The sequence below is a fragment of the Lepisma saccharinum genome, chromosome 1, assembly GCF_977018435.1.
Source record: "Lepisma saccharinum chromosome 1, izLepSacc3.1, whole genome shotgun sequence".
NCBI lineage: Eukaryota > Metazoa > Arthropoda > Insecta > Zygentoma > Lepismatidae > Lepisma > Lepisma saccharinum.
In genome coordinates this window covers 186,260,522-186,285,934 of record NC_139229.1, presented here as the reverse complement: position 1 = coordinate 186,285,934, position 25,413 = coordinate 186,260,522, and the positions used below count along the sequence as shown (strand labels likewise).

Below are 25,413 nucleotides of genomic sequence, written 5' to 3'. Positions count from 1 at the left end.
ACATCAATCTTGATTTGATGCATTCCGAGATTTGTGTGTGCTATTCCACTGCGGGAATCAACTTCGTGTAATTATACATAACGATTCATTAAAATGTAGACCGCTGCGTCAGTGTTTGAGCTATCGGCAAGCGAGGCATTCGCAGCCGTTTGTCAGCATCGTAGTGTGTCGATGAAGCAAGCGCACAACAGTTTCCGTAATTATTTGAGAAAGTGATTTACTTTACTTAACCAGATTTATACTGTAAAAGGAAGTATTAAAATTAGTAGTCTTCGATGCAAACACATTTTTGACAGATCTTCATTAAGACACCCGCATGAAGCTGGCGAGGGGGACTAGAAACCGGTTTTTACGGAGGTCCTAAAAATAGACACGAGGCTGTGAAGTGATAAAGAGTTCTTGTGTTGTATTGTGTGGCCTGTTTATTAGTCTGGCGACTGTGAAGTGTGAGGGTGCTTGTTACGTATTGTGTTTTTCCTAGCGTATTCAACCGCAAAGTGTGTTATGGCTCAGCAAATGTTTTCTACAGCACAGCGCATATTTATTTATGATTTATGTGTTAACTCAATCTACACGTCGAGTTCAAAGGCGATTTAAAACAAAGTTTCCAGGGTGTAAAAGTTCTAAAACTAGTTAGGGAAAACTCGTGCGCTTGAATCACGGACAGTCTACAGTGCCGACATACGACCTCGACCGCCTCGCTTGCCGATAGCGCAAACACTGACGCAGCGGTCTACACTTCAATGGATCGCTCTGTATAATAATAAGATGAAGAAGAAGAGTTTGAGTTAGCTTATAAAAACCAAGCCCTTTCCTCCCTTACTTTGGTTTGTCATCGAAGCAAAGTAAAAACTTCTCATCCTGTAGGCTTCGGGACACAAGGTAATATCCACCGATCTTTACAGATTTATGAACAGGGGTAGCATAGTTTGCTAGATCGATGCAACAAACGGCCACAGGACTGAGGTAAGTTTATGTTGCCGCAAGAGAGCATTCTTCTTGCCGTCCGGTCTCGCATATGAGGATCCCATGGAGTCACGTTTGTCGACGGAATGAAGAGGACAGGCCCCGTGTTTGCGATGAGAACGGCGTTCAACGCCACTTTGTCAGGTGAGTCGTGTAATAAGTGTCTCCGCCTACAGTGATATCGTCGTCCGACAGACAGGTCACGCCTTTTTTTCTTCTTCCTCAGAGATTTAGAAGGAGAGCGTCGTTGCGACGGGAACAAATTGTGGGACATCATTTTCACTTGTTCCCATTTTTGTCAGCTTTGACCTTTTTTTAATCCGTCTACCGTGTGGCACGTTCGGACTTGATCTTATGTGGTATCTTCGCAGCCTCTGCGTGTCTAATCGTTAGAAATTCGCAGAGAGAAAGATGGTTATTGTACAGTCACCGGAAATGGAACGCCTAGATCCTGAAATACTCGCTTGCCTGCAAGGCGTTGTGTGTGTTGCCTAACTCTCGAGGATAAGTGGATGTTAATAGAAAATTTTCAATGGCAACTTCTATCACCGCCGTAGAGTTAGGCAACACACATACCGCCTTGCACGGAAGCGGATATTTCAGGATGTAGATGTCCCATTTTTATTGCCGGTGACTGGATGTACAAGCATCGAATGTATTTAGAACAACGCACACTTTGCTTATTTAAGCAGGGGTGGGGGGGAATTTATAATTTTTATTTTGATGTAAACTTGATCAACTTCAGTCCAGTGCTTCCAGCTATGTGTAGAACGGTTTCACATAAAATGAACTCACGCGATTTACATTATTTATTGAGAAGATTTTACATATATTACGTGTGCATAAACTCGTCCAGGAATCTATTTTATGAGGGAGGGGTAACTGCTGAATCGTATTTTAAATGCAAATGTGATTACGAAAAATGGAGAGAATGAACTATATTACCCTGGTTTCTTCAGTATAATGAAGTCCAAAAGGATGTTCCGATAACTCTCCTAGGGTGCACAATTGTTGTTCCACAACTATTTATGCTCCCTCTGAACAAATATCATGTAAGGTTTTTAAAGACAACAAGGCATGAAAAGGGCTTCAGTTTTAAGTAGGTGACTCTTACACCATGGCAGCCTTTATGGCCGAACTCTTTCTGTGATCAACTTATGATGATGACGCCTTCGAAAGTTCCGGGTTCGAATCGCCGCCTGGACATGGTTATTTATGTGAGTGTCCCTTTATTAGTTTTATTAAGGATGGTACCGAGTAGGGACGAGACCTGACTCTTCTATGGACCTGTGGAGACGAGACGAGACTGACTCCTCTAAAATCGAGGAGAGACTTGGCGCCCCAAAGTTAACTTCGAAATTTGTAATTGTTACTTGAAATCCAAAGTTCATTTACAATAATTTGAATCAGGTATACCTGCCAGATACAGTATATGCCTGATTATTTAAAGATAAACCATATATTTTTCTTACATTAATTTTAGAGTTAATCTATTAGAAGCAGTTGTTAACATGTGCAGCTTGGTTGCATTTGAGGATTTCTAGCTTTGAAACGAGCTGTCAGACATCAAAACGTTATTAAAACATTAAGAAAAATGTTTGCCTTCAGGACCTCTATACCTGTGAAAATATGTGTAGTGATACCATGTATAAATTGCTTATACAGGGTGGCGCATAGTGTATCTACGAACTTCAAATGACAACGAAAGGACGGTGAGTACTTGTAGTAACTTCATATGATTTTGGAATGAAAATATACACATAGGCAATTAATACGGTGTATAATATGGAAAATGAACATCGGTGCACCTTGAAAGTAACGCCCTACAAATGTCATCCTTCTGCTTGGATGCACTGTTCGAGGCATTCGTGACGCTCGTCTCAACTTGCCCTGTGGAATAGCGCGTATTTCACTGTTGATGGCAGTCTTCAAAACACTAGCCGTGACTCTCCACTGTCTAACCCACCTCAGAATGCTGTGTGTCTCTGGAACAGGCGTATGATAATTTTCATTGTTCCCCGCAGTGCCCGGTGCCTCTTTGGATGAAGGCTTCCGGTTCTGCACCGGCCAACGCTCCGTGGTAAAAGTAAAGAAAAAGTTCCCCGAGCATGTAGCACCATGCCATGAAGGCACATTTAGGGGTGCGGGGGTAGGTTCCCACGCATTCTCGATCTCGGCCATTTTGGAGGTGATGTGATCAGCAACACGCTCCGGCCGCCTTTAACCCCCAGGGTTGTCCCCAGGTACCCATTGATTTGAGGCTGGGTGAGCCCCAGAGCCGTTTTATGCGGGGAAAAGGCCGGGAAAATATACTAATTGCTTGACTCCCAACTCCACATGATTGTAGGTATGCCACACATGCGCACGTGCATTCTGACAGGGTTGCCAAATCAAATTGGTAGATACAATATGCGCAACCCGTTATTATATGTATAGAGACCCAAGACGTAGAATGGACTGGTGTTTACTACTTGTGACGAGACGAGGCTCGATATAGTCTCGTCTGGTATAGTCTCATCCACAAATTTCAAATGCTATTACCTAAAAGTTGCAGAAAAGAGACGCATAAATAACAAACAATACATAACACTATAAAAATTGTACTATTGATACCTGAACAATCTCAGTTTATAGCAGTAAAGGCTATTCTTTTACTGTAAGAACCAAATAGGTAAATAGCAAGGTAGGCGCTCTCATCACGAGGCGTGCTTATTATAACGCAAGGGTACGTGGCAGAGGTTACGGCAATTTAATCAGCGATAAGCTAAGTAGAAGGGGAGGGGGGAGGGTGTGCATGGCACGGATCTTCTCTGATTAAATGGGAAAAGCATTTTATATACAGAAGGTCAAGTCGACTTCTGGATCAGCTAGGCAATTATTTGACATTTAAAAGGCCTAAAGGTCAACCCGTATCATTAATAGGTTAACAGAAGGAGATCGGTCACGGAATCATCTACACACCCCCTGGGACGCCCAATCTCATTTCCCTTCCGCCCTGGGAGGGGCGGTCAATAATGAAAGAAGGCGATGTATTGTCGCTGTGGTTCGTTAGTTGGAACGATGCGTATGTGACGGTCTTACTGGGAGAAAGTGCTCTGATTTGATTAGGCTGGGTTATATTAGAAAGATGACGCTATAGGGGAAAGTGGGATTTCTCGTCAATAAAGGAAATTGAAAGGAGGGAAATTATACTGGGAGGTTATTCGCAAAGTAGGTTCGCAATATTGATAATACTCGTTGGCGGGCTTACTTGGTGCGCTGCATTAGTGGAGGGAATTTCTTTGTTTTTCTTAGTTGTGGTCACGAATATTCGGAGTCGCGTGAACAAATCACCTTTTCTGGTAAATGTAAGTATTGTATTGTTTTGGTAGTTGAATATATATATATATAAGGTTGGTAGCTGCAATATACTGTGAAGCGGCAGGTCAGGTCCAAACAATGGTTACTGAGAAAGTACTGAAAATAACATACCGAACGAAGTTGCCTAATATGGGCAGCCCCAAATTGGGAGCTGCAACTGGACGTTTGATACTGAAGGTGACATTTCATATTTTCAGATAGCCAAACGGAAGCAATGGGACCAAGCAAACATGAATGCAGCTATTGCAGCTGTGAGGAAGAAAGAAATGGGAAGTTTCAAGGCATCGCGTATTTTTTGTGTTCCACAGACAACATTAGAACGATATGTTAAACAGTATAAGTCTCTTAATGAAGGGGAGGGAGGACCGTGACGAGGTTACTGTAAGAACAAAACTCGACAGGAAACAGGTGTTGCCTCCAGATGTGGAAGATGATCTCATGAACTATTGTGTTACGATGGAAAAATGTTTCTTCGGGATGTCTATGAGTGATGTAAGACGTTTAGCCTACCAGTTGGCAGTTCGCAATGGAATACCTAACACATTTTCAAAGGCAAGTGAAAAGGCAGGGAAGAAATGGTTGAAGCTGTTTCTACAACGTCATTCACAACTAGCAGTTAGAACACCTGAAGGACTGTCTAAAGCTCGAGCTATGTCATTCACTCCTGAAGCAGTGGATCATTTCTTCAATTAATTCGAACCGGCTATGGATAAAATCATGCATTCTCCAGTACGGCTCTTCAACTGTGATGAGACGGGTATTTCCATTGTTCAAAGTAAACACAGCAAGTCATTGCTTTGAAAGGGCAGCGTCAGGTTTCTACCCTCCAGTCAGCTGTAAGAGGAACCTTGATCACTGTAGTAACATGCATGAGTGCAGCAGGTAATTATGTTCCGCCTCTCCTAATTTTTCCCAGAAAATATATGAAAATGGAACTCATGAATAGGACACCTCCAGGGTTCATTCACGCGTGTCATCCGTCAGGCTGGATTCGAAGTGAAATATTTACAGACTGGTTCAGACATTTCGTGAACTATGTTAAACCCAGTGCAGAACACCCTGTTGTTCTGATTTTGGGCGGACATTATTCACATGTGAGAAATATAGATGTCATAAATGTAGGAAGAGAAAACCATGTGACCATAATATCCATACCACCACACGCAACTCACAAAATGCAACCCCTAGACTTGTCGTTCATGGGGCCTTTGAAGTGCTATTATTCTCAAGAAATAGAACGGTGGTTGCGTACAAATGCAGGTCGTGTTGTCACAATGTTGGGGAATTGTTGGGGAATGAATACATGAGAGCAGCAACAGCTGAAAATGCTGCCAGCGGATTTGAGAAAGCAGGATTATATCCATGCAATAGAGACATCTTCCGAGATCATGATTTTCCAAAGGAAACAGTGCCTGCAAACGAAAGCCCAGCTACAGCTCTAGACCTGCCATCCACTTCAGCAGGACATTCAATTGCGTCCACGGACATTTCTCCTACCCCAAGTACACCGCATGTTACACGTTCTACTGTGAAGGCAAGTAACATTTCTCCTCCCCCTGTTGGACGCCTCCTTAGGCCTACAACAAAACGCAAAGGATCTGCTAATGCCATAACATGCTGTTGTTGGTTAGAGGTGCTGCACAGAACTAGGAGGTAGTAGCGTGAACAGAACTATTCTCAACCCACAGACTCATCCAGAGGACGACAGATGTGTAAGAAGAGTGCACGTTCTGCTGGGTGTGGTAAACAAAAAAAGTTCAATAGGAGGCTCCGCTTGTAAGAAACTGAATCTTGTTCCCAATGTAATAGACTCAGGTTCCCATAATTCAAAGTCTACTACATCAGATGACTGTGCCACGGCTGACACTGAGTGCTTATTTGCAGTGGACCTTTTTCCGAGGATCATCGAGGGGAAGAATGTGTGCGATGTGTAGTGTGTTACATGTGGGCTCATACTTATGTGTGCCGGTGTGGAAAAAGATGTTTTCATTTGTGAACTATGTTCTAATTGAGGCAATTTTCTGACTCTTTGCCTTTTACTCACTAAACCAAAATTAATTACTTATCACTTCAGCACGATACTCATCTCATGTATTCTTATGTCAAAGATTGTCTCCGTTTCTCTGGATTTTTTCTATACTCTAGATAGTACCAATAATTTCAATAAAGGGGCAGACATGACATGAGAGATCCTTTAGTTCTTTTCCACGTTTCTTAGATGTGTAATAAATAGTAATATGACGCATGCCAGTTACAATTCCTAGATTTTCTCTTTGCAGTATTCTTATTCCATAAGGCAATCTCACATCCGCATATTAGGAACCCGGTTTCGTAATATGATGAAAAGTAGTACTGTCAGATTTTTATTTTTCACTTTATGCATTCTACATGGTTGTCGATTTTGATGACTGCAATAGATCCACGGGAAATACACCTATCACTCATGCGAATATAAGAGAATTGCTTGTACTCATTTTTCCAGGATCCCCATTTTTACAAAAACCTCCTAATATTCGGCAACTTTCCCCTACTAGAGTACTGCATGGGACCATTTTTGCTCGATCATACTCGCTCGAGTGTATAGAATCAAATATAATTTCAATGTGACAATAATCGTAGAAATAATGTGTGAAAATCCGGCCTGGTAGTTTCAGCCCATAATCATTTATTCATTTTTTATACATTGCTATGTATTGGTAAGATAAGACTAAACTACATTTTAACATTGGGATGATGACTATGTTCACTTAAATTTAAATTTAACTGCTTCTTTCACTTCACGGTCCATATTTGAGGGCTCACTACCACAGACAAATTACGCTTATACGTGAGCTACTGGGCTTCGAACGTATACAGAGCGTTTATCCTGTTCGAGCGTTATTCGCTCGATCAAAAAAGCTGTCAATTTCGTACTCCGTCTATCGTCATCCGTGTGAACTATTAGACGATGTAGCCCTCGATGTAGCACACCACGCTATAAACGTATGGAAAATGCTCTTCCATTTAAAACCATGGACTGCGTTTGGCAGACTAACGAGGCTCTGGCGTATGAACTCATACTCATTCTGCTGTATGGGACTTGCGTGCTGTCTGGTTTTGTCCCGTCATCTATTTCATCCCATCAACATTCATCCTTGTCTTCGCGATTAGCCCAAAGTGGCAGCAAAGAATCAAATTAATGAATCAAATCGTGACGAAAATGGATATTCACATCTTTAAAGCTTTTTCTATGCACAATAACGCTCAAACACTCCTAATAAACAAATTACCGTAAATATAACCTCGCCGAGCTACAGTGGTGACAAATTGTTAGCGAAAAACATTATTGAAACAATGGAGAAAGAGGAAAATATGATTATTTGATTTAGTTTATTTTACTCTGATTTTCTCCCACTTTTGACTAATCGCGACGATGGAAGTGACTGGTGATGAGATTGATGAAGGAACAATTACAAATGTATTTGGAGTACAAAACACGAGTGCCACAGAAGATAATAGTGACTGTGAGTACAGGCGCCAGGGTTTTGTTAGTCTGCAAAATGAAGTTGACTTCCGGGCGTCTTCGCAAAGAGTCATCCCTTACACCCCAAGCAAAATATGAGCATGATAGACGATAATGCTGTAAGCTTAGTGTAAATTTAAACAATCGAGAACACAAGAATCAACAACATTCATCTGAGAATAAACAGAGCATTCCCTGACATTCGCTACGAGACTCGGCGGCAAGCTGCCCGGCATCAGCGCTTGTCTTTCCCGGTGAACGGGTCAGCGACAGTCGCTAAAGTCGGCTATTAAAATTACAGTTTTCATATTGTATACTAACCTTGACTACAGAAGGTTTTGAAAATGATGTCCCTCTGCTGCAACACATTCCTGGCATCTCCGAAGGAAATTGACATTTACACGTGCAAGTTCGTCTACTGTAATTCTCCCGATTTTTCGTACAATACTCTCTTTTAACTCACGGATGATGCGCGGATTGTCTTTGTATACTTTATTTCACCACTTTATTTTCCACTTTTATTCAGAACTGACCCTGACTCTAAACTTTTTTACGAGGTTTAATATAAGCGACTGTCGCAGACCCGTTCACCGGAAAAGACAAGCGCTGATGCCGGGCCGCTTGCCGCCGAGTATCGTAGCGAATGTCAGGGAATACTCTGTATAACGTTTCAATGAAGAATTAAGGAAATTAGTATGCATCAAAAGTAAAGATCTAGAGACAGAGAAAGAGAGAGTGAGAGAAAGAGAGAAAGAAAGAGAGAGTGAGAGAAAGAGAGTTAGAGAGAGAGAGAGAGAGAGAGAGAGAGAAATAAAGAGGTGAGAGAGGAGAAGAGTAAGTAAAAATAGAAAGAGAGAGAGAGAGAGAGAGAGAATAAAGAGGGGAGAGAGTGAGAGAAAAGAGAGAGAGGAATGAGTGAAGAGAGAGGCCTTTTTTTTTTTTTTTTTTTGCACAACCGTGAGAAACATTTCAAGAATATTCTTCAAAATTCAAACACGAAATGCCGTACAATTTGCTACGATACTAATTTATCTAGCAACTACATCGAATCTGCGGGGCAAGGAGGTGAACGGGGATAGAATAATTTAATTTGCTCCTCGCCCTTCCCTTGTTTTACGTTCCTCGGATCCCGCACTCGATCTAAAACTCCATCGACTGTGCTGTCCTCTGTCCAGCGTCGTTGGAAACATAAAAGCGCGCCGTGATCTCGGCGACGTCAACGAGGCCTTGGGAGCGGGACAAGTGGGTAGGTCTGTTTCATTACGGGGAATGGGGTCTCCAACCTCATACCTCTTCCGGGCGTCCCTCCTAACTCACCCCACCCCAAAGATTTACTCGTTTAATTTTCTTTGCCCCGTTATTGAAAAAGTCCCTTTTGTTCCTTAGTTTTCAGCTTCGAAAACTTGTTTACCCTGGCCACCTAATTCTAGGCGGGGATCAACTTGCCGCCCGCTCGAAGAGTAATTTTCTCAGGTGGTCTGGAAAGGCAGGGTTGCCAGCCACGTTCGTGGAAATTGTCGGGAAATAAACTTCGTGTGAATCAGTGTTTCCAAATGCATTTTTCGGTTAACATTTGATCCTCTCTAGGTGTCGTGCACGTTCGCTAGATACCATGAATGTAGATCTCAGAAATGTGGCCTTCAAGAAGCAAAAAGAGCCGATGGGAAGATGAGAAAATGTTTTCCTTCAACAGCTGTAGCATATCCGTTAATAGATCGAGTGAACGCTATATGTACTATTTGACAATCGAATCAGGTTCGCGGTGACTTATGATCAAATGACGACGTCCAACTTTCATTTTATTTTGGAGAAAATACAAGACTGACTTTTCACAAACGCTTCCCATTGAAACCTCTTCAGAATAATAACCAGAGGTTTTGTCAATAAATTTAAAATATTACATGAACTAAAATATAACTTAAGTGTGTATCTTTCTTTTTCCTGTTTTAATGCCTCCTTCTCTCTTTCTGCTTTTTACCTGTCCGTATCCATCTCCTACATTGTAATTCTTTACCAATTACTGTATTTTCTTGTTATGTGTATTGATACCTCTTTATTTATAAATGCCTTTATCTTTCCATGTGTATGTCCTTCTTTCTTTTGAGTTGCTGATTTTCCCCTTCCCTTATTTGTTTTTCTAAAACTAATTTTCTTTCCTCTAATAATATTTTCATTTATCATATTTAATTGTTCCTTTCAAACTGCATATCTTCTTGCGTTTCTAATAGCGTTTTTCTTTCTTTGCTATTATTCTTTTAACTACATATTTCCTCTAGTGGCCATTTATTGTTAATATTGCTCGGTATTTTTCCATTAACAACTTATTTCTATCCATAATTATGTTATTATGCATAGGATTCTTGGAGGTAAGCCACACCCACAAGTGACTATCATATAATGACCGAAAATGCAGCGAGAGAGGTTAGCAACCATTAGGAAACCAGTTTCAATATTTATTTCAGTTTATTTTTATTAAGTTAGGTAAAAGTCAACATGCATTTGATTTCAAAGCGCCTAATTATTCTGTAAAAGTGTGGTAGCTATTTTATCAGTATGAAACAATCAACCTTTTTTTGCCGATTCGATAACATCTGTGATAACACATGATTTCTCAATTCATTTCTTATATAGTGGACAATGCCAATTAAAACCTAAGTTTCAAATATTGCAAGATTAACGTACCGAAGTGCCTATTATACAGGAATTTTTATATTGCCAATTTCACTAGTTCCGTATTTTGACACATATCACGTCACAAGTGTCTTCATATCGATTCTTTCAGAAGTCGTGGTGAGCGATATCCTCGTCTTTCTTGCATTGTTTATTTTGGCGATGCCCGTATAAAAGACGAAATTTGAAATATATGATGAGGATCGACATGGTTTGTCAACTGATTTTCTGTTGCTGATTCTTGATGAACAGTTCGCTCATTTGTACTTTCGCAATCTTGGAAGGGACTGTAGCTCTCGCCTTGCAATAAAAGGCCTTGGGTTCTATTCCTGGTGGGGTCACATTTCAATGTCTAAAGCAAATTTAAAAAGAAACCTGATCTGTATGAGCTACATGAACGATTCCTTTGAACTGTTCCCATAAATGAATCGATTCAACGTGAACGATTCCCCGAAATGAACCGAAGGTGGAAGGAAAGAGAAGTAAATATACAAGCAGTTAACTAACACGTCTTCTGCGGCGCTGATGTTCCGTGGACGCTCCACTTGACGATGGTTGCCAGCCATCTTCGCAGTGGCCGAAATGTTAATCACCCATGTTATACCGAGAAGGAAAGTTGCATGTTTTTCTACGCTACGGCCTAATGAAAGCTTTGTGTTGAGCTGTTTAGATCACACGCGTGATTTTTCTACCTAACTGACAGAACCTCGGTACGTATCCACCTGTTGTTTACGGTTGGACGGAGCTGGATATCTACATTTATCCGCCATCATTCAACATTGTGGCACAGGTGATCTTATTTAAGCATCATGCAAGAGGTAATCAAATAAGACATCATCATGTGCGCGATTTAATTGTTTAAATTGGCTGGAGTTGAATAGGAATGGTTTGAGACTCAATGGACTCATCAGAGGAACCATACAATAATCACATAAATGAAAAAAGATCGATAGACAGGTTTCCTGACATTACTTGAAGGCCGTTTCATGTTTAAAAATATGCATCAAATATGTTGTAATTCTATCTCGTTATTTTAAACTTAAACTGTGTTATAATCATTTTTTTTCTGGGAAGGAAGATTTCTGTACTCTTCAACTTAGAATAGGAAAAATTGCCAACTTCGTCTATCTTTTCACCTTTTCTCAGTTTCAGTACCTATTCATTCGTGTTTACTTTCTTTATTCTTGATCATTTCTTTTTCTAGGTTTTCCCTTCCATTTTCTGTCGTTTTGTCTTTACTCTTTCTATCTTCCCTCTTTTTGCCTATTTTCTTTAAAATTTCTGTCTCTCTCTCTGTCTCTTTCACCCTTTCTCTTTCTCTCTCTCTCTCATTTTCTCTGTGTGTATCTGCGTGTGCGTGTTGTCACTTCTTTATTTCTTTTTATCTGTCTCTCGCTTGTTTCCCCTTCTCTTTCCTTCTCTCTCTCTCTCTCTTTGGCTTCTTTCTCTTCCTTTATCCCATTCTCTACAGCTTCTTGCTTCGTTCTCTTTTATAACACTCTTTCTTATGATGACATGCAAGCATGATGAAAATATATTTAACTTAAGGCTGCATATTTTATATTTTGACAACACCTGGAAATTTTTCTGCTGGCACCCATGTAAGAAAATACGCAAAATGTGATATGTTCATAAATGAATGTGCATTCATGTAATTACACCGCGTGCTCGCACGCACACACACACACACACACTTTTTTCTTTTAAATAAAAACCTTATTACTTTTATTCTCACCTATAAAAAGGTGTCGGTACAACATACCGTTTCGTACTGCCAGAAAAAATGCACTGGTTATAAGTGTGTCCGACTTAGAAGACGTTTAGAGTACATATTGTAAATTGTCTGTGAATTTCCACTATGATCAGGTCTTCACGCACCATAAGCCCATATCTTTGACAGTTGTCATATTTTTAAGGCGGTATTTGTCTGGGGGGGGGGGGGGTGAGGGAGAATTCTTCTCTCTGGATAATGTATCCAACTTTCTGATTGCAGATTTTTTTAGCCCTGTAGGGATTACATATAATATCTCGATAGTACGAAAGAAGCTATTGGAGTTTCCCCCATTGGAAATTTTCCAAACAGCACACTGCATATGTGAACGTCGAAGGTGGCGACTAACTTGGGCTTAAGAATAAATGCGTAACTCTTTCAGAAATAGGCATCTAATCCTCCATAACAATCTTTAACTACACAATCTATTTATGTACATTTTAAAATATTCATATGCCATTTCATTATACTTTCGTATTTACCTAAAACAAAATAAAACTTTCTGGCATTCCACTGGTTTCATTATTATTGGAAGGAATCTTGAGTATTATGTTTCTAACGTGCATAAGATATTTCCAAGTAACTCAAGTAAGTCTTTTACTTAAGTAAGTATAAAAACCTGGCTCTTTATACTTTTTAGACTGTTCTCTAACCCGCTCTTCTCTTCGGTGTACCAAGGTTGCCTACATGCAAGGAGCGCATTTTCCACGGGGCCTCTTTTAAAAGACTCACCCAATACAATAACAACAACATTCTTAGCGATCAGTACATCTCACCTCTTCATCTCAAATAAAATTTCCTAGCGACGCTACCCTATAGCCTATTTGCATTTTTTTGCGTGGCGTTTCTGCCTATGTATGCTAATCGCGACGATGAGATGAATGGCGATTCTACTAAATTAATGACACTCGCAAAGAAACATCCATGCCTAGGCCGGAACTCGAACCTAGTAGCGAGATCGCGAGACCGTATAGTAGCAGGACTGCAAACTAGTCACAGAAGAAGCCCCCAGACAATGGTAGAATAGAAATCGCCAGACAAACATACTAATTTATTGCCAGAAATCCATTACCTTCTTAAATAGGAACGGTTGTTTATGTCAGCAATCGCGTGCTTCAGAATACAAGCGCTGTAGCAGCATATAAAAACCCGTAGATGCTTTCCACAACAGCACGTCAGCTTAAGTGCAAAGGTGTGTACAGTCTTCTCGCCCCGCCGCTTTACTAGCTCTAAACTCAACCCACCGTGACTCGAACGTGTGTCATTTGCATTTCAGGTAATTCTGTCTACAAGATATCAGGCGAAATTTTAAACACTGTTATGCATTTATGGGTGTTTTCCCGGCGCACTCCTGTCAGATTTTGTAAGTTAAATCGTAAATAAATTAAAACAAGTGACCGTCTCTCCCAGAACCCAGGAAGTGAATTTTTCGCCTGTCGCTTTTTATTTTAGTTTGCTCCTGCAAGCATTGCCTGAAGCACAGGTGCATTTCAAAGCGAATGAAACCGGTTTGGAATTGTGTTGTTAAGGTTTTTACAGCAGACATTTATTGACACTTTCTTTTTCCAGAAGATATATGTTGCAGTGTTCTGAGATTAAGTGTGCCATGCGTATCACTCTTAACATTTCACACTACTTGCCAACTCATCCCCCTCTACAGGGCATAGCCAGGTCCTTAATTAGTGGAAAACTGACACAGAATTTATGAAGATTGGGAAAAATCATTTTTGTTTTCGGGTAATGGAAACTCGCAATTTATGTTGCACCTCCGTAATGAACATTTGAATACCGTTTGTCTAAATGTGGAATTCAAGCAATTCCTGATTTAGTTCTATATTTGTGTAAGGAAACCTGAATTCGAAAATCGTATATCGACTAACTTCAGGCACATAATGACATTATAATAGTATTTAGACATTGAATTCTGGATTAGAGTTAAGGTATCGAATAAGGATTCGTTTATAGGATAATGTTTTCGAGATTCATGCATCAAATCCAGAAAAGGATTGTTGATTGAATTATTTGGTTTATTTTACTTCGCTTTATGCCACTTTTGCACTTTGCGAAGATGAGAATGGTGAAAAATGTTGAAGGGAGTCCTGGGCAAGAACCTCACGTGATCCAAAACTATCTGGTCGTTTAAATATGTCGTACTTTCTCTAACATCGTGCAATCCTCCTTCACTACATGAGCACTTCTCTTACTTTACACAATTCATTTATTTTTAGTAGTAAATTTCGTTTTTTTTATGACTGCCTTTGAAAAGTTAGAAAAAAACACTAATACAATTTCAAACCTTCCACACACTTCCACATAGACATATTAGACAGGTAGAGATGAAACTAGAAGATTTAAAAACCAACAAAAGAGCAAAAGGCATTAAAAGAGTAAAACACAAGTACAAAAAAGCATGTGTTTGTTTCTTTTTGTTGTGTACGTTACATAGAACAGTCGGACACTTCAGCACTACGTTACTGGAAGGCTGGTATTTATATCTACTTCAGACGGCTTAATTTTTCCTTTTCATGTTCGATATTTACGTTTTTCTCTTTTATAGTTTTAGCCTTGGTTACCCAAGGATTGAATTGTTTTCATTCATGAGCCTTAACTCTGTTTATCCTCGTACCTAAGGTATTCTGTTCACGAATTTTGCCCTTATTTTTTAAAGATTGTATTGCAAATATTTTACCTAATATAATTTTAAATAACGTCTTATGTTTTATCTTCTTTTCTTTTTTTTTACGGTTATGATGATGAATTGAAATTGATGAAGGGAAACTCGTACTGCAACATACGTAAATGCCCAGATCGAGACTCAAACCTTAAATGAGTGACACTGTAGAACTTTTCCTTTTCCTTGTAACCTTATGGTTGTCAAAGCCATCTTACTAACTTCTTACTTTGACACGTGATATGAAATTTAGGGTAGATAGGTCAGTGAATGAGTAAAAATATATTTGACAAATTAACTAAGCATTGTTTTGTCTCTGGATATGATGTCTGAGTATATACACAGTCGGAAAGATTCTTCTTGATGAAATTTTCCTTTTAACAGGAAAACTGACACCTTTCTTTATGAAGTTACTTTTTCCACAACAGAGCGAAGATCAACTTTGTCAAGTAAAACAGCATTTAGCGACTGATGCCACAGTGATAGAAAGTGTCTTCTTTTCTTCACAGACCAGCCACCTAGAGATTTTTAAGTTTTTCAATTACATTGTTCATATGAAGTAGGTTCGTGAAATTTTGAAGACTTAAGTTGCTTATTTCTTGGACATCTCACTTTTTATAGTAGCCAATGCTTTTAGAGATTATCTTCACTGTACTTACAACAGGGTCCCGACCTAGGCTTCGGATGGTAAGACTCTTATCTTATATTAACCTCAAAGAATAAATTCATAGTTTCCTAAATTGCAATAAATGAGACATAAACAAACAGAAAACAACCGAAGTGTCAGTCATCTTATTTTACGTAACGGAGTTTTTAACTAAAGTATTCCGACGCAATATCTTATCTGAATTACACCTCAATATCACGGTCCTGTGTCGATTTCAGAATCGATTTTTATAGATTGAGTTTGACTGATTCGATTTATTTTCCGCCAATCAGAACTCGAGCTAAAAAAAATTGAGTCAGAAATTCCACACGAGTAAAAAGAAAAAAGCAAGAACTACTTAACCGATGGACATTGCACAGGTAGCAATTTTTCACGTCGAGGGAGCCTCGAGCCCCCTCGTACGCAACATTACGCCGACGAAAATGTCCCGCGACACGCGAGAAATTGAATCCTTCCGAGCAACTTTTCTCCCCCATATGGCAAGACTGCGCGGTTCGTCACGGCCCATTCGGGAGATTCCGCCGCGCGGGGCCCCTTCTCTCTCGTCGGAAAAAGGCTCGTCACGGCTCGGCTGAGGCACTGGTCTGGGTGTAATTTGGAGCCAGCTCGTTTAATCACATCTCCAGCCTCCCCCGTTGCGAATCCCTGCAATTAATCACACTCTCCCAGGCCTGACATTTCATTAGGTTTTCTTTCTATACTCAATTTAATTAACATGGCATTCAGACCCCTAAATTTTTAATAATCAAATTATATTTTGGGACATGATTAAGGAAATTATGTTTTGGAAGGGAATTCATATAATAGAAGGGCTCGAGGCCCCGAGGATCGATGCTGTACTTTCCCGGATCCAATTAAAGGTATTGAACTCAGCGAGCTAATTAGGGTGCCGTGGAATGTTGGTTCTGCGTAGAATGCTGCTAGCGAAGACAAGGTAAACCTTACAGAGGCGTCCGCAATTATGCTGGACTCCCAGAGCTTTAGAAAACGCCCGGTAGAGGGGAGTAGTTACTGGAGGACGAAACATTCAATACAAAAACTTTTTTATTAAACTTTAATCTTTAGCTTCTGAAAAAAATTAAATTAGAAAAATGTATAGCTCCAGGAAAAGTGAATGGGGGGGAACTCCAAATTGCTGGTAATTAGGGATAACTTTTTATCAGAAATTTCTCGTAGAGAATAACATTATACAGACATGATAATTAAAAGTGGAAAAAATGAATAGTGATTGCTTGAGGAAAAGAACGATAGGGGAGGGGGTTCTCTTCCCCTCCCCCCGCTCTGGCTCGAGTTACAATACGTATCGTAATGGGAAATGTAAGGTGGAAAACATGAAAGTAATTAATTGCCTTAGACTTTGGGTTGGAAGAAAACAAGGAACTTATTACTTTAAGGGGAAAAACTTTTTTTTAATTCCCCGTTTCTTCTTGTTAGTCTGTAGGATTCCCAAAAAGGATTCAATTAACAACAAGCATTCTTTGGTAAAGATAAGCTCCAATCGTATTTAGCGAAGGGGTTACGGGTTTGAATTTCTTTATGAAATGTTCGGTGTTTGTGAGTCCAATTTCAACGAGCATTAAAATAAATTAAAAGGTACATACAGGGTGTCGCACTCGCAGTACAACACAATATTTTATACTTTGAGCGGATATCAAGACGAATAACTTTCTTTACTAACAGTTTGTTCATTAAGGCTTCATTTTGACTTTACGGGTTCTCGAAAATACGCATTTTCTATCCTGTTTGCGTGCAGCCATGCGGTGCAGATTCAGGGTTGCCACTGACATTTTTTCTTCTTTGTGGCAAATGAAAGCAAGGGCCGTGTGTTTAGTCTATATCTGTGGACAACGTAGGAAACCCTTTAATGCAAAACACATAAAATACGATATGAAACTTAATGTATGGATGATGATGTAATATGTAGAAATTGAGGAGTGTAAGTTAAATCCAGCGAATTCATGCTACCTGTCTCTGCTGGTATAATTCTGCTACTGTAGCATATTTTCGCTTTTAGTGAGTTATCTGGCAAGGAAATAATCGGGCATGGGTGCATGCCCAAAGGATAGAAAATGCAGTCTTTCTAAAGTACATCCAGCATTATTTCCGACCTCCATTAACATAAGAGCGGGGGCAGATTTCAAGAACATGCTCGTCTAATAGGCTGTTCGGTGTGCGTGTTGTGATACGTAGGGAAGGCAACCCCGCAAGCAACCAATCACGTCGCCTACTTTCCCCAGGCACCCAACAGCGTTGTGAAAGGGGAGAGTTCAAACTGGAAACTCCAGTGGCTCTGGTAGAGGCCTCATAGCATCGAAACGAGGCTTCAAGGAGCAAAACTTTACAAAGAAACGTTGTTCGTCTTGTCCTCTACGCTGCGAATGTTTGTTCATGTTGCACGGCGACACCCTGTATATACAGTTTTGTTTCGTCACGCAGTTGGGTAGTAATCAGATGCTAGTGTCGTGCCCAAGGCTTATTCGTGGGGTTCACCATTCTTTTGATTTAACTACCCTAAAAGTGCAGTTAAAATAGCAAAATATAGGATAGACTAAAAACAAATAAAGCACAACTCCACTCCCCATATTTGCCCTTACAAAATTTCTGGATGCGCTACCATCAGGGTTTCGCGAGCAATAGGTTGCGAATCTTCACTCTAGACCCAGGATTTTAGGTAATTGAGATTTTGGACCAGGTGTCTGAATTTACCCGAAGATGGAAAATATGAGAGCGGGTAGCGAACATTCACACTAAATTTGGAGTCCCTGTAGATGTACCGCTTACACTTATGAAGTGTTCGGGGTGGAAACGAGCTAACTCAGAAGAAGAAAATAGACACTAAAGTTTCAAAATTTTTATTAATCACGATGACAAAAATTAATAGCAAATACCAAACCTAGACGTTTGTGTGGATTTTGACAATTGGTAGCAACTGGTTTCAAACTCAAATCTTTCCTGAAAACTGCGAAGGAAATCGAAATATGAATAATTAATATCCGAATGTGGGTTAGCTCTTATCGACCCAAACTTTTATTTACATTACCTATAATACTTCTGTAGTATTTCTCATAAAACTACACGTCTACTTGCTTTACTCCTTTGACTTATTGGCACTACTATACCCATCAAGAGTATTTTTTTTCCTTTCCATGGGTAAGAGTTGAACATGGATGAGCCATTTGTTGGAGCAGACTCCATTGTTCTAGGGCTAACATGTATGATTTCGCAGTCTATTCAGAATGGCTTAGACATCATCTGCATCTCCATTATATTGGATGAAACAATTTCAAACACGGAGGGTATATTCGGTTTAGGCAGGGTTTCATTTGTACAACGTACTTCATGTACTTGTATACCGTTAAAATGCAACTTGGAGGACACTTATTCAGTGGCGGCGATTTGGTTCCAAAACTTGGAGGGGGTGCAAAGACAGTTTACTTTCCCTTGGTAGATAAGGTTTAGCATTGTGGAGGGGCAAAAGTGGCAAAAAGTGGGGGACATTTGCCCCCCGCCCCCCTGATCGCCGCCACTGCGAGTCATTCATCTACAGCTTCACTTATTGGGCAATATTTCCGGTCATATTTCTCTGTTCGACTAAAATCTAAGTTTGCCGACGTCCCGATTAAACCGAGAAAAGTTTTTTCTTGTATTGGTCGTTTCAATTGTAATTTTATCCATTGCCAGTTGCTTCCAAACTGAAATTTCAGCCTAAATTATGAAAGCATGATTTTCACGATCAGCACTGTGTGTGTCACAAAGTTTTTTCGAAGCATCATCCGTGTATTCATGCAGTGTCTGAAATAAGCATCGCCCAGGTGTCCTATTGCAACCATCTTAAACATAGGATAATCCTCGCGACAGGTTAAGTTTGCAGCAAGTTTTATGTATTAATCCACGCGAGAACGGCGCTCAGCATCTCCCGTGCCAATCTTGTCTCAACCGTCGAGCTGTTCATGTCACAGGCAGCCAGAAAATCGTCAGTATTGCAGCGGAACTATATTCTGCGCGCACGTTTGGGTCTACATGTGTAAAATGTTGCTGCAAGCTTAACCTGTCGCGGGGCTTAGTTAGACCCAAGGCTCGACCAACACCCCCCCCCCCCCCCGCCCCAGCTAGCAATTTTCACTTCAAGCGCTGCATTCACGAATATTTCTAGACAGTTTGGACTTTTCAAATCTTGAGTTTCGGTATTCTGTCTTCTAACAATCAGATACCCCCCACGTCGCTGCTGTTGCCGCATGGTGATTACGTTTTGGCTACTGTGTTATTATTTGACGTCATGGCTCTGTCTCCTGACCACTTTTAAGATGAACAGCTGTGTATGTGACTGGCGGAACACGAGACCATACACTGAGTCAACTGTCCACAAACAAACGCACCTGCAACCAAACAGCAGCATGATATATTCGGCGCATTTCGCACAAAGAACCAACCACTCCCTGGAACTGCCTTGGGCAACTTCTTGCGAGGACAATTAACAGCGAGCCCAGTAATTAGCGCACCAACACCAAGGACCAACCATCCTCAAATAATACACTTAAAACTTTCATCAAACTTTGCATGCGCCCTCCCCGCTCCCAAAAACCCGGAGTACTTGCTTGCTTCATTTAAATTGCCCAGCAAATGTCATGACTGCCTAATGAGCCTTCCATTAAATCTCCAGGACTTAATACAAAATGCATTTGTTGTTCTTCCATTATGCAAATGAACACGGAGCTCTGTCTGGTGAGAAGGTGGAGGGAAAACGCAGGACACTGCCTCTCCTCCTCTTCCTGGGGGTCCTTTCAAACGCACACACACAGCATCAGCTCACCAAAGAGGGGGAGATGAGTGGAGGGGTGTCACCTTGCCAAATTACCCCTCCTTCTAGAGTCCCTCGGCCCTCGCCATCAGTGGGCCTCTCCCCTTCAGGGCCCCACGGCTCATTGTGACCCGTATCCTCATTAACTATTGAAAAGCCACAACGCGTAATTGAAACCATAGACAAATAGAAAACGGAAAAGCCTTACGTCTCCATGTTAATGAACCTTCCCAAGGGTTAAATACAATATTTACGGCTGTCATTCCCAGAACTCTGCTCCGTTCCCTGCCGCCGTGGTTATTGACAGCAAGGCCAACCGCTCCCCTCCCCTGCTGGTTAAGGCGAATAATCATGTACTAGTTTAATGTTAAGACATACTGAGCCTGCCCACCCACACGCCAGCATTAAGAAAAAAAGAGGAAAAGTTTATGCAATTTTCTACAGAGATGACAGAATGAAACAGATCTTCCCCTCATCTACATCTCCTGATAGTCCGCTCAGCAAGTGGTTGATGAAAACTCTGGAAAATCTTGTTTCCGAATGGCTCCTTGTAGCGTGAGATTCTTTGTCAGCCAAGGCGGGCTGCAAGGATGCGGGAGGCGTTATTTCATCGAGTCAACCAGCATCCCATCAGGAGCTTTGCCGTGAGGACTTTTTTTCATCTTCCTTCCCTCGTTGTCAAAAACTTATGTTTTATCGAATGCGTCTAATGCACGTGTTTGACGTGGAATAACTATCACATTTGTCAGATAAATATAATTTTCAAGCCTAAGGCTCAAGAGGTCACCCACTGAAAAGTTGAAAGCAACCATTGAAGTCCAAGTAAAGTAGCATTCAGCACAATTATCTTGTACTGCTTTATTTTTACATTATCTAATAAACAAATACAACTCTACTTTATTAAATGAATTAATTAGGCGGTGTTCAAAAATGAAAATAATCCTTCAACTAGCATGAATGACAATTTTTCATTTCTAATGCATAGCAGTAAAATTACAGAACAAGTAAATAGTCTTAACACTGCTGAAATAAGTTTTCTTTCAGATAATCTTTGAGTTTGAATTGTACTCTAGAATTATTGTGTCATAATCAATATAATAATTCCAATTTACTCAAACGTGAGAAATTAATATAGTAAAAGGTTTCGAAATGCATTATTGATTCAGCTGTTACATGTCTGCCTTCGTACTCACATCCAAAGTTCTTAAACTCAAGAGATGGTACATTCTTGTGGGATCCATACACTCTTGGACAGCCAAGGTGTCTAGGAGCTCATGAAAAGCAGTGGACTGCCCTGGATTTTCGAAAGGGGGTGGGGGTACTTAGACTTTTTATTGGTAAGCTTTCATATTGCCATTTCTTCCTGCCTTTGCCGTTGTTTGTTGAAAGGAATACTGGGCCAAAGGAGTATTATGACCCCTACCAACCCCCCTTGGGCACGCCACTGATGGAAGGCAAAGGAAAATCCAGATCCTTTACTTAGAGCAACATTGCTCCCAATTTTTGCGACTCTTTTACAATATAGGAAAACAGAAACATGTGGCGATATTTAGAAAACACTCAACCAGACCATAAATTTGAACAAGAGATGAGGGAAGAGTATCGTGGAGAGGAGGAGGAGAAATGTAATATTTTTGTTCAGAGATCCTCGTCCTTCCTTCAGAGGAGCAGATCGTCGCCCCATCTCTCGGTGGGAATTTCCACACACGAACCTCGGGTGCTCTCCACCAGTTCATTTCACTTACCGCGGGATGGCCGTAGAAAGCTGCTATGGCCCATAAAGGGGATGTTGAGGAAACTAGATGGCACCTGCGAAGGACCGCGTAACCGACCAATCACGATAATCCTCTCTCGGTTCCATGAACCTTTGCGCGATAAAAAACCGAGTGACGCATGGAAAATTGTCCCAGTCGTTCGAAGCAAGCATCCCATTAAGGGTGACGTAAAATTGAGCGATTTGTCGATCGTGATTCCGCAGTGTGTGCAGGGAGGGAGAGGGCGAGGAACAGGAAAGAGGGACCAAATGATATCTTGTGTCGTAGTTCTCGCTATGTGGTACAACGTGGACAAACTTTCTTATCTACTTATTCATCTACCATTAAAAGAAAATAAGTATATAAAATTAGTTCTTGAATTTTTAATGTCGTGCCCAGGAGGCGGGGAGGGGGGTTGAATTCATAATTCCCCTTTGGTTCGAAGAACGTCAAATGTTGGAGAAGGTAGCAAAATATAGGACTGACTACTAAAAACAAAAGGGGATACACCCCTTTCTTGAGGTTGCAAATGGTATAAAGTACATGTTTACAGTTTTGCCAATTTTCGGTTGAATGTTCGGAGTGGAGCTAAACAAGGAACCTAATATATCCTATATGAAACGTTGGTAAGATATTAAAGTACCAAAAAAAAATCTCCTCTCCTACAAATGTATATTTCGAGCTCTCGAAACGTCCAGGTATCAGTAGGGATGGCATTCAATGCGCTCATCTGAGAGCTTTTCAAAAATAAAAGAGGCTGTAAAAAGTATGCCAGTGTATTACTAAAATTTGAGTTGGTATGATTCTTATCTTGTGTCACTTTTTGACCGTTTCGACCAATTGCGACGATGGAGATGAAATTTATGAATAGATTCAGAGAAACGCCCATGCCTAGAATGCGACTCGAACCTGAGACCATCAGAGATAAGTTGTGAGTAGACCACGCAACGTGTTCGCCACAGGCGGTTTGGTAAGATTAAAAGAAAGCTAGCTCGGAAGGAAGATGCACACTATAGATTAGTGTGAACCAGAAGGGCTTATACTCGAAGGGTTTGACTTAGTAACATTCTACAATTGTTCTAGATTATTTCTGCTTCGTCAATTGTGGGGTGATTTCATATCTATTGTTGAACAGCCTGCAGAAGTTTAACGTTTCTGTTAAATTAATGAAACATGCTGAAATCTGAATTTTGAACTTATCCCCTTCATTTTACTGTTATTTGTATTGTTTTCCAAGAGGTATAATCAACAACTTTTTTAATGTATTTGTGTGTGGGTGTGTGCGTGCGTGTGTTTTATGATTTACAAATAACTTCTGAAAGAGGCAGGCATGTAAGCACAAAAAACTTTACTTACTTTAATTGCTTTAGATAATATATGTAATTCTTTCAAAGAATGCACAAGAACTACATTCTTTTAAATGTTTTTCTGGCACTGATAATCTTAATTAAAAAATACTTGTCATAATTTTATTGTTTTACTTCTACAGAATGATATCCAAATCAATTAGGGAATTTTGGTAAGAAAGCAACATTTTGGAAGGGTTGTTATTTGCCTATCCATTTGAGATGTTATATCCTTTGTTGTGAAAATCGCATTGACAATCACAATCTATATATATGCAATAATTTCAGAGCTTTCATACTAGCATTGCGGGAGAATTTTTATTTCTTTGCAAGTGTGAGAAATGTATAATGTAAAAAAGGGGGGGATCCCTACAACCAATCAGGCAATCGTTCGCGACTGTTAAATACAAGGTGGCGGTGGGAAATTTTGAATCTAGTATTAGCAACATGTAGCACCGGCACTTGTTCGGGACCGATGGGACATCATTGAGAAGGCTTTGCATTTAGTAATGATGGTGCATTGTAGTGGTGAGGAACGTGCATTCGCTGTGAAAGCGTTTTATAAGAACGGTGATAGTGTGGCTGCAGCGCAAAGGGTATTTCGGCAGCATTACCAGCTGGGACGTTATGATCGAGTCTCATCGGTTCACGCGATTACAGCCTGGGTGCGCAATTTCGAAGAAACTGGTTCAGCCTTGAAGAAGCAGCCCCCGTACTCAGAGAACTAAATGCATCATATCGATTGATGCACCAGAATGCATCGATTGATGCACTAAAGTGTGTTTTATGGCTTCTTCAAAGAATCAGATTCCCATTTGATGCATTTGGGTGCATTTTTATATGTCGTGAAAGAAACATCAAAGTGCATCATTTGATTCAAGTGACGACTTATTTCAGTCGAGATGCACTTCAATGCATCAGTTGATTCGTTTTGATGCACCAGAATGCATATTTTTCGATGATGCACTTAAACGTTTCGTCTGAGCTACATAAACTCTGTAGCAGACCAAACGTTTAAGTGCATCATCCAAGAAGATGCAGGAAGGTGCATCAAGGAACATCAACTGATGCATTAAAGTGCATCTCGACTGAAATAAATCCTCACTTGAATCAAATGATGCACTTTGGTGTTTCTTTCATGACATACAAAAATACACCAAAATGCATCAATCGATGCATTCTGGTGCATCAATCGATATGATGCATTTAGTTTTCTGTGTGCAGGTGACGTTCGAAGGGTACGTACCCCAGAGAATATGGAATCAGTTCGAGTTGCCATTGAGAGGAGCCCTCGACACTCCGTTTGACAACATTCATCAGTTGGGTCAAAGAAGCATACAAAGAATAATGATGGATGACAGTTCCACTCCTATAAATTACAGATTGGGCAGCTTTTACATCCTCACGACCCTGTGTTTCGTAAGGGTTTTTGCAAACTGGTGTTGGCTAAGGTTAACGAGGACGTAAATTTCCTTGACAATTTGTGGATGTCAGATGAAGCCCATTTCCACCTTAGCGGCTACGTTAACAAGCTGAATTTCCGTTACTGGGCAATCCTTGTCAGATTCTCGAACGTCCATTACATAGCACCGACGTTACAGTATGGTGTGTAGTGTCATATCATTGTGTCATCGGCGCTTATTTTTTTAAAAGTGAGGAGAGCATTGTAACGAAAGTGACATGTGCTCAGTTTGTTGCTATGCTTGAAACATTCTCTGCACCGAAGTTGCACGACGCACATCTTCACATCGAAAAGAAAGATATGGTTTCAGCAGGACGAAACCACGTCACATACTGCTCAGCAGTCGATGGAGGCCATTCGCAAATTGTTTGCAAGGCGGGTCACTTCACGTAACGGTGATATTCCATGGCCTCCAAGATCCCCTGATCTCAGTGTTTGCGATTTCT

At 40.5% G+C, this 25,413-nt stretch overlaps 1 protein-coding gene across 2 annotated transcripts in view; it reads left to right on the top strand.

The window, feature by feature from the left end:
* LOC146005263 (LIM domain only protein 3-like) overlaps positions 1-25,413 on the top strand; it is a 223,790-nt gene that overhangs the window by 180,310 nt on the left and 18,067 nt on the right. The gene's annotated exons all lie outside the window — the stretch shown is intronic.